This window comes from Piliocolobus tephrosceles, chromosome 3 (genome assembly GCF_002776525.5).
Source record: "Piliocolobus tephrosceles isolate RC106 chromosome 3, ASM277652v3, whole genome shotgun sequence".
Taxonomy (NCBI): Eukaryota; Metazoa; Chordata; class Mammalia; order Primates; family Cercopithecidae; genus Piliocolobus; species Piliocolobus tephrosceles.
In genome coordinates, this window is record NC_045436.1 from 101,377,759 (window position 1) to 101,387,306 (window position 9,548).

Below are 9,548 nucleotides of genomic sequence, written 5' to 3' on the forward strand. Positions count from 1 at the left end.
GGGAGATAGATGATACATACAATAAATAAGCAATTATATAATGCTTACAGTGTGATAGAGTAATAAGTGAAAAGTTAAAAAAAAAGGTTGATGAAATAATGGAGGAGGGTGTTCAAAATCATCTACATTTGCCTTCAAATGAATCTAAATTGCGGTAAACTCATTTGATTTCCTAAGCTTCTGTTTGAATGCCCTCCCTCCTAATAGGGAATTATTCTCTTTCTAGTGGAATATTTTAGTTATTTTTAAATATGATTATTTTTAAGCATTGAACAAAAATTTTTAAATATGTATATTCTTGAAAATTTCTAGACACAAGTTGGCCAAGAAACTTTTGGAGTAATCTTACTGAGGAAATGGACATTGCTATTTATTCAAGGACATAGAACAAGTGACAAAAGTAAGTGTATTGGCATGCTTAGACATACCAGCCTTCCAGTAAACATTGTGAATTTTTTCCCCATTCTATATCAGCCACAGTTAAGGAACAAACAAACAAACAAACAAACAAACACCTTTTTCTACAAATGGACAGACTAGGGGATAATTTTGAACTTGCTCTTTATGTAACAATATTCTTTGACTCTCTGTATTTTCATCCAGAAACAAATTTTTACTTACTAGAGAGGTTTCATGGTATTATTTGATTATTCAGTAACTTTTCGAATAACCTGAATGTTGCATGAATGTTCATTTTATGGTGTTAAAATGCCAATTTTTAAAAAATCAAATCAGCACATTCTTTGGTAAAGAACTGAGAAATCTGTTCTCAGAAATCATCATTTCAGGGATTCCACAATTGACAAATATAGTCTTTTAGTTACTAGGTAGGTTATATTTTTGGTGTTCCCTAGGTTTTCCACTGCCTTGGACCTTCTGCAACGATGACAATAATAATAGTTTGTGATTCCACAAAAAACAAATCACTGCCAGTCTTCGGTTGTGGTCTTGTAATTCTGTACGATATGGCTCAATCTGTTGCATCAACCATAAAGGTTGCAACACTCACTGGACCTTTGAGGCCAGCTGGTCACTTAGTGGACATTTATTGGGAATTATAGTGATATTTTCTGCTTGTGTGTGTCCAATATGGATTCTTAGGGATACCTCTGGCCTAGTGCATTCCAAGCAAGTTTCTCCTCCTTGAAAGAATAATCTCCTTAAGTATGTCTCATTTTCTTGTAGCTGATTTTTTTTTTTTTTTTCTACTAGGCTTTCTTTGCCCTAAAAATATCTAGCTTTAGGGTTTTTTTTTTTTTCTTTTTTGTGTTGACATTCTCTAGTTACTTAACTGCTTTTTTTCTATTCCCAAGTAACTCTCTGCATTGCTGTCATGGTACTGCACATATAAAAAGAACTTACGAAGTAAGAGACTGATGGAATGACTGCTTTCGTGTATGTATCCCTTTTTGCAGAGGATGAGGTCTTCCTACTATACCATAACTTGACTAGCGATATAATTTCTGTCCTCCTCCTAATTCCTATCCACAACTCTAAATATTAAAATATCAGTTACTTAGATTCAAAATTTTAAATACCTATGAAATGCATCTGCTCCAGGGATTTTGAAAGTCAAGATGGCTGTCTATGCCTTTGTACTCTCCGGGCATGGCCGTGTTCAGAGGCAAAGGATATGACAATTATCTCTGTTTGGTTTTTAAAACTAAAACTTTTTAAACAATTTATAACAAAATCAAATAGAATAAAGTAATGATGAGTTAAAGGATAGGCCAATATCAGAAATAAAATAAATTAGATTAAGCAAGAAGTGTAACAACTCTGGAAAACATGAACTTTTCTCACTGTCATCACCACCACCATCAAAATGTTAAAATGCCTGTTTTCACCTGATACCTGGCAGTCTCCCTTCTGGAAGAAAAATAACCTCTATATTTTAAAAAAGTGTGTTTCAATTTTATATAGAAATACCTAAAAATCTAGAAGTAGTCATTCCTTGATAGAAATATCAGCTCAAATGTAATAGTCAAAATAGGCCAGATTCAGTCTTCCATGGTATAAGGAAAATCTTAAGTACATTTATGGAATGATGGACTGCAGAGTTCATTAAAATTTCAAGTTTTGTGAAAAACACATGGAAATCATTTTTCTTTAAATCTGATGAGCTGGCATCAGGAGATGATGTCCTCTCTTGGTCGTGTGGTTTTACTTTGAGGGTGGGGGTCAAAGGATTTGCCTACAATTTCAGGCTGATTCAAAACCAGAGCCAAGTCCTCCTTGTAATTATGTTTTCCTGTAATAGCTCAAAAGCTCTGCTCCTCATTCAGATTCATACTTTATTAAGGTAAATTGGAAGAGTCTTTGCATCTGTTGGTGCTGCTGTATTGAACAGTGAGAAGCTGCCACCCAAGAGAAGCCAGAACTGGTCTTTGAGGTGGAGCGAGTGTTGGCCACCATGAGAAACAGAAGTTTTCCATGAATTTGGGTGTTTTAAAATTGGTAGTAGATACTGTTCAAGTCTAGAGAGGAAAGTCACAAAAGAATAGGTTATTCGGCAACAACCAAATTTAAAAGACTTCAACAAAGGCAGCAGAGTGGATCAAATGAGGCATTGGCTTACATGGGGGCCACTATTCAGTTCAGGGGACCATGGATAAGTTATAAGCACAGTATCAGTGATAGCTAGGGTAACAGGTGCAAGCAAAGAAGGTGGCAGAAAAAGATGAACCTAATGGAGAAACTAAACGCCTTACTGTGTGTAATCATAAGAAATAAACTAAACACCTTACTCTGCCTAATCATAAGAGAGGCACAAGAAAATTCAGAACTTGACAAAGCTCTTCCATGGCACTAGTGGGAGAAAAACATTGCTTCATTCATTTCCTAAAATAAAATTTATATTTGAAGAAAGAAGGCGTTTGGTTAGCACAATATAGCCATTTGTTCCAAAATTTAAAGAATGATTGCAATTTTCTGAAACACATTCTTGCTAAGCTACAATATTCCATTGCTGCCTCTTCATTACTCCACTTTCCATTTAACTTACACTTGGTATTACTATGTAATTTATAGCTAGATGTAATGTTGGCTGATTTGTCAATTGTCATTCACTTTATAATAAATGCAAAAGACATTTTAAACACTTGTGAGGTAATCATTATATGTCAGTTACTGCCATTTGCTCTTTATAAAAACCATATCATAAACAGTAGGCTTTAATAAATACCTTGATCATAATATAAAGACTTTTCATTGCATTGTTCAAATTTTGTGCTATAGATATACCCAGTACAGTGAAAGAGTCAATTCCAAGTTAATAAGGTAGTTCATTACTCACTCGCAAGACTATTACTCACCCTAAGCAGAATAACTAACAAAGTTGAAATTGACATAAATCATATAGCCTGGTCAACATGGTGAGACCTCTGTCTCTATTAAAATTTGTAAAAATTAGCCAGGCACAGTGGCACGTGCCTGTTGTCCCAGCTACTCAGAAGGCTGAGGTGGGAGGATTGCTTGAGCTCATGTGGTTTAGCCTGCAGTGAATTGTGATATCATGCTACTCCACTCCAGCCTGGGAGACAAAACAAGACCCTGTCACAAAAAAATAAAACTTTAAACTTAAATTTTTAAACTATTGAAATGACAATTATTCACTCACTTGTAGGCAGCTCCAGATTTATCCATATTTCTAGTCGTATAACCAGAAATCCATTGCCTCCACAGGCTTTTCATACAACTGAAACTTGCTATTATGCTCTCCTCATATTTTAAAATAATATTATTTTAAATTGACAATTGATACTACTAATTTTAGAGGGAAAAAGAGAAAATACAGTGAAGGGCAAGAAAGAAAGTTAAAATTATTCTTAAACTTACCACCTGGCTAACTGATGTTAAGATTTGGGTGCATGCCCCTCCAATCTTTTAGTTATAGATGTAGTTAAAATACCCTCTGTACCTTTCTGCTTCCTGTTTTCCTCCCATCACTTACCCTCCCCTAATCATGTAACATTTGGTAGTACCTCTAGGGCTTATCTAGATTATTAAAAATATTTTAAAACCTAGTCTTTTCTTGCTGCATAATATTCTTCCACATCTATGTATCATAATTTCTTTATTCCTATTGTAGTATGTTTACATTTTAAAAAATGTATTATCTTTGACTAAATTTCTGACCATTTCCTTAGTAAAGATTCCTAGAAATGGAATAACTACATCAGAAATCGCACACATTTTTAGGTTCTAAAATTATCAAATTACTTTTCAGAAAATTTGAACAGATGTAAATCTTTATAATATAGCACATGGCCATGCCTGTCACTGAACCCACAGTAGCATTAAGTAGTATTAGAGTTTGTTTTCTGATAAAGGACCTCTCAGTTTAAGGCCCTCCACTTCTTTTGAATTATTATATAACAAGTAACCATTCTTCACGCAGGCCCTAACGTCTGTGTAATAAAAAATAATCAGACATAAATATTTAGAGAATATATATAAATATGTAGTTTCTCATGAAACTTAATAGCCGTTTTTTTTTGTGGAAATAACTGAATTATATTTATTTTGATATCACAAAAGTATCAAACAGTACAAATAAGTATATGAACACAGTAATTTTTTCATTTTTTATTTTCAAGATAACATAATTCAAAACATCAGTCAAATGAAATATAAAAAAAAATACTTTCAAGTATGTACATAATAAGTCCTTTGTCTGAAACTGAAACTCTGTAGATTGTTTTGGTATTGCTACAAAACCTCAAAATTTGAAGGAAAAAAATCACAGGAAAAGGAGATTCTAACTCAAGATAGTAGCCTGATTACATTGATCTCTGCTGATGGACCGAAAGCATTTGTCTTCTGTATTTCTTTGTAACATTTTGAGAGGTGACAATGTGCTAGCAGCTCTCACTCTCGGGGCTTCCTTTGCCTCAGCATCCACTCTGGCGGTGCTAGAGGAGCCCTTCAGCCCACCACTGCATTGTGGGAGCCCCTCTCTGGGCTGGCCGAGGCCAGAGCCAGCTCCCCTCTGCTTGCAGGGAGGTGTGGAGGGAGAGGCACGGGCGGGAACTGGGGTTGCGCTTGGCGCTCACAGGCCAGCATGAGTTACAGCAGGCACCAGTGCGGGCTTGAGCCCCACACTCGGTGACACCGGCCCAGGGAAGTGAGGGACTTAGCACCCTGGCCAGCAGCTGCGGAGGTTGCACAGGGTCCCCCAGCACTGCTGGCCCCCATGCACCACGCTGGAATTCTCACCAGGTCTCAGCAGCCTCTCTGCCAGGCAGGACTCGGGACCTGCAGCCTGCCATGTCTGAGCCTCCCCCTCGGAGGTGGCCTCCGGCACCACCGGAGTCTCCCCCTCCACGGTGGCCTCCTGCGCAGCCCGAGCCTCCCCCACAGGCACCACTCCCTGGCACAAGGTCCCACTGACTGCCCAAGAGCTGAGGAGTGCAGGCGCAGCTTGGGACTGGCAGGCAGCTCTGCCTGCAGCCTGGGTGCGGGATCTACTAGGTGAAGCCAGCTGGGCTCCTGAGTCTACTGGGGACTTGGTGAACCTTTATGTCTAGCTAAGGGATTGTAAATGCACCAATCAGCACTCTGTGTCTAGCTCCCGGTTTGTAAATACACCAATTACTACTCTGTCTAGCTCAAGGTTTGTAAATACACCAATCAGCACTCTGTCAAAATGGGCCAATCAGCAGGATGTGGGTGGGGCCAGATAAGGGAATAAAAGTGGGCTGCCTCAGCCAGCAGCAACCTGCTCTGGTCCCCTTCACACAGTGGAGGCTTTGTTCTTTCCCTCTTTACTGTAAATCTTGCTGCTGCTCACTCTTTGGGTCCACGTGGCCTTTATGAGCTGTAACACTGACCCTCAAGGTCTGTGGCATCACTCCTGAAGTCAGTGAGACCATGAACCCACCGGGAAGAATGAACAACTCCAGACGCGCTGCTTTTAAGAGCTGTAACACTCACCGTGAGGGTCTACAACTTCACTCCTGAAGCCATCAAGACGACGAACCCACCAGAAGGAAGAAACTGCGGACACATCTGAACATCTGAAGGAAAAAACTCTGGACACACCATCTTTAAGAACAGTAACACTCACCACGAGGGTCCGTGGTTTCATTCTTGAAGTCAATGAGACCAAGAACCCACCAGTTCCAGACATAATTTCACGAAAATGTAAGCAGTTTTTTAAAAAAAGGATGCTGTAAAAAGGTGTCATGAGATCCTCTTGTGGTTTGTAAGCATGATGATTGTGTTTTACACTCATTTGTAAAACGTGCCTTCCTCAAACCTTATTACCATGTTGGCACATTACCTGTCTGATTTGAGGGAAAAAGGGACATTGGTGAATCACAAATTCTAAAGAATTCCTAGAGGACTGAAATCAGATAGGATTTATTTGAATAGAAAACAAAACCAAAAAAAGTAAACAAGCATTAGCAGCATTCCTTTTGGGAAATCATGAAGAAGCTCTGAGTTCAAAATCAAGACATGAAGAGCAGGTGTGGGCAGTGGGACGATTAGTGGAAAAAAATTTAAAACGTGCAGAGGCTGGCACAGTGGCTCACTCCTGCAATCCCAGCACTTTGGGAGGCGAAAGGTGGGTGGATCACAAGGTCAAGAGATCGAGACCATCTTGGCCAACATGGTGAAACCCCATCTCTACTAAAAGTACAAAAACTAGCTGGGTGTGGTGGTGCACACCTGTAGTCCCAGTTACTCAGGAGGCTGAGGCAGGAGAATTGCTTGAACCAGGGAAGCGGAGGTTGCAGTGAGCTGAGATCGAGCCACTGCACTCCAGCCTGGGTGACAGAGTAAGACTCTGTCTCAAAAAAAAAAAAAAAAAAAAAATGCTGATGCCCCCACCTGGATGCTCCCACCCCTCCCCAGATGGAGATGTCCACGTAGGATGTAGACGGAGGAATGCTTTCACGAGTAATATAATACCTGTAAGTGGAGGAGGAAAGCAGGAGGAAGTGAAGGAGGGAAGCAGGAAGGCAGATGGAGAAGTTGAGCTGTGACTCAGTTGCAACAGAGGCCTCAGCCAATTCCACAGGGAGCTCCGAACCAGTAATGGCCCTTGAGACTTGCCCTGAATTAAGGCAAGGGGTTGAAGTCTTTGTACTAATGGTTGACCAGTCTTGGGATGTCGGCTGCTCCTGGTAGTGAGTGTAATTTTGAGTGAGGCTATTTCCTTCGGCAATTCCTGCAGAGGAACTCAGCTATGAGCTCTCAGAAAGCAACACTCCCGACAACTGAGCAAAGAGGTGACTCAGTCCCAAAGGAAGGATCTGGGTGTTCACCTTGTAGAGCCCATTACCCACTTGAACATTCTTCTGTAAAGAGAATGTGCATCTGTCTGGAGATGCGCTGATGTGTGCACTGAGAGAAAAGAAGAGCAGAGCAGAATGTTATATTATTTAAGATTTTTAAGTTAAATGCTGGAGACCTCTCAAAAATGGCAGTTTTAGCCCAGGAATGAACTGCATTATAATTTCTACATCCAGAATAAATCTTCTTTCCTTATGCAATTTGACTACCTCATTTGCCTCCACTCTGGGAGAATATAACAGCCTTTATAGCATCCTCATTTTTTCCTAAACAGTGTCTAATAATAAAACAAATGTACCAGTCATCCCAAGAAGGAGGACCAAGGGAAAGATGAGAGAACGGGACTAGACTCATAAGTGGCCCAGATATTGCATCATAATAAATGGATTTAAACCAACTATTATTAATATATTCCAGAAAATATAAGTAATTTTATATCAGGGGACAAATATACATAGAAAAGAATAAAATGAAAACTCAAGAACCAAAAACACAATAGCTAAAATTAAGATCTCAGTAGACGGGTTTAACAATGGAATGGTTGCAGTTGAAGAGAGTATTCGTGAAAAGGAATGTAGATTCATAGTAAGTAACTAGATTGAAATACCATGAGAAAAAGGGATAGGCTGCAGAAAAGAACATAAGGTATATAGGGGACTGATAGAAATTTCTTACATGTGTGTAATTGAAGTCCTAAAAGGAAAGGAAGAGAGAGAATAAAGCAGAAGCAATGGTTGAAGAGAAAATCTCTGATAAAATTCTCAAACTGACAAAAGACATAAAGCCACGTATTCAAAAAATGTGCAAATTCCAAGCTGTATTAAATATAAAGAAAACCTCACCAAGATATATCATAGTAAAACCATGAAAACCAAAGACAAAGATATAATCTTAAAATCAGAGGATTAAAGATACATTAGGAGCAACAATAAGGCTGACAATGATTTCTCAACAGTGATGATAGAAACAACTACAGAAATAATAAATGACATCTATCTTTAAAGTACTAAAAGGAAATAACTGCTAACTTCAAATTCTGTTGAGAGGAGTATTCTTCAAAAGTGAAGATGAAATAAAGACATTCCAGACACACAAAAAGTGAGAGAATTTGTCACCATTGGGCCTGCACTAAAAAAAAATGGAAGTTCTTTAAGAAGAAGGATAAGGTTCTTAGCAAACTAACACAAGAACAGAAAACAAATACTGTATGTTCTCACTTATAAATGGGAGCTAAATAATGAGAACACATGGACACATAGAAGGGACAACACACACTGGGGCCTATTGGAGGTGGAGGATGTGAGGAGGGGAAGGTTCAGGAAAAGTAACTAATGGGTACTAGGCTTAATACCTGGGTGATTAAGTAATCTGCACAACAAACCCACATGACACAATTTTACCTATGTAACCAACCTGCACTTATACTACTAAACTTACAATAAAAGTTAAAAAAAGAAAAAGGATAAATAGCTGAGATGGAGACATGAAAATATAGGAAGCAATGAAGAGCAATGGAAAGTATAAAATACAATACGTCTAATATTGACTATACATAGTAATAACAATAATATTAATAATTTCTTGTAGAGTTCAAAATATGTATAGAATAAAGTACATATTATAAAAGATAAACAAGAAATAAATGATTTTAAAGTATTCTAAGGTCTTAATATTGTATGGTAAGGAGCAAAAATTCCACATTTTAATAAATCAAGGAGTCACACTGTGCGGCCACTTAGAAGACATTAGATATGTGTAACCAGCACACTTACAGATGAGAAAAATGGAATGATAAAAAATACTTGATGGATTCAAGCAAGGGCAAGAAAAAAGGAAAACAGAACAAGAGGGGCAAACAGAAAACAAGAAAAGGGTAGCTATAAACCTGATATATTAGTAGTTATATTATTTATTAATGGACTAACCACTTAAATTAAAGAACAAACAAGAACAAAGATTTCAGACTGGATAAGAAATTTTCTTTAAAATTTTCTCTCTATTTTAATTTTTGTGGGTACATAGTAGGTGTGTATATCTACAAAGTACATGAGATATTTTGATACAGGCATACAATGTGTAATAATCACATGAGGGTAAATGGGCTATCCATCACCTCAAGCATTTATCATTTCTTTGTGTTACAAACATTTCTATTATACTATTTTTTTAAAATTATACTTTAAGTTCTGGGGTATATGTGCAGACTGTGCAGGTTTGTTATATAGGAATACACAGGTCATGGTGGTTTG

At 38.0% G+C, this 9,548-nt stretch overlaps 1 non-coding gene across 1 annotated transcript; it reads left to right on the forward strand.

Moving 5' to 3' along the window:
- The first annotated feature begins 6,190 nt into the window (after positions 1-6,190).
- LOC111530888 lies at positions 6,191-6,293 on the forward strand. Its single transcript, XR_002728032.1, has one exon. It is a non-coding gene; the product is annotated as a small nucleolar RNA U13 (small nucleolar RNA).
- The last annotated feature ends 3,255 nt before the right edge of the window (positions 6,294-9,548 follow it).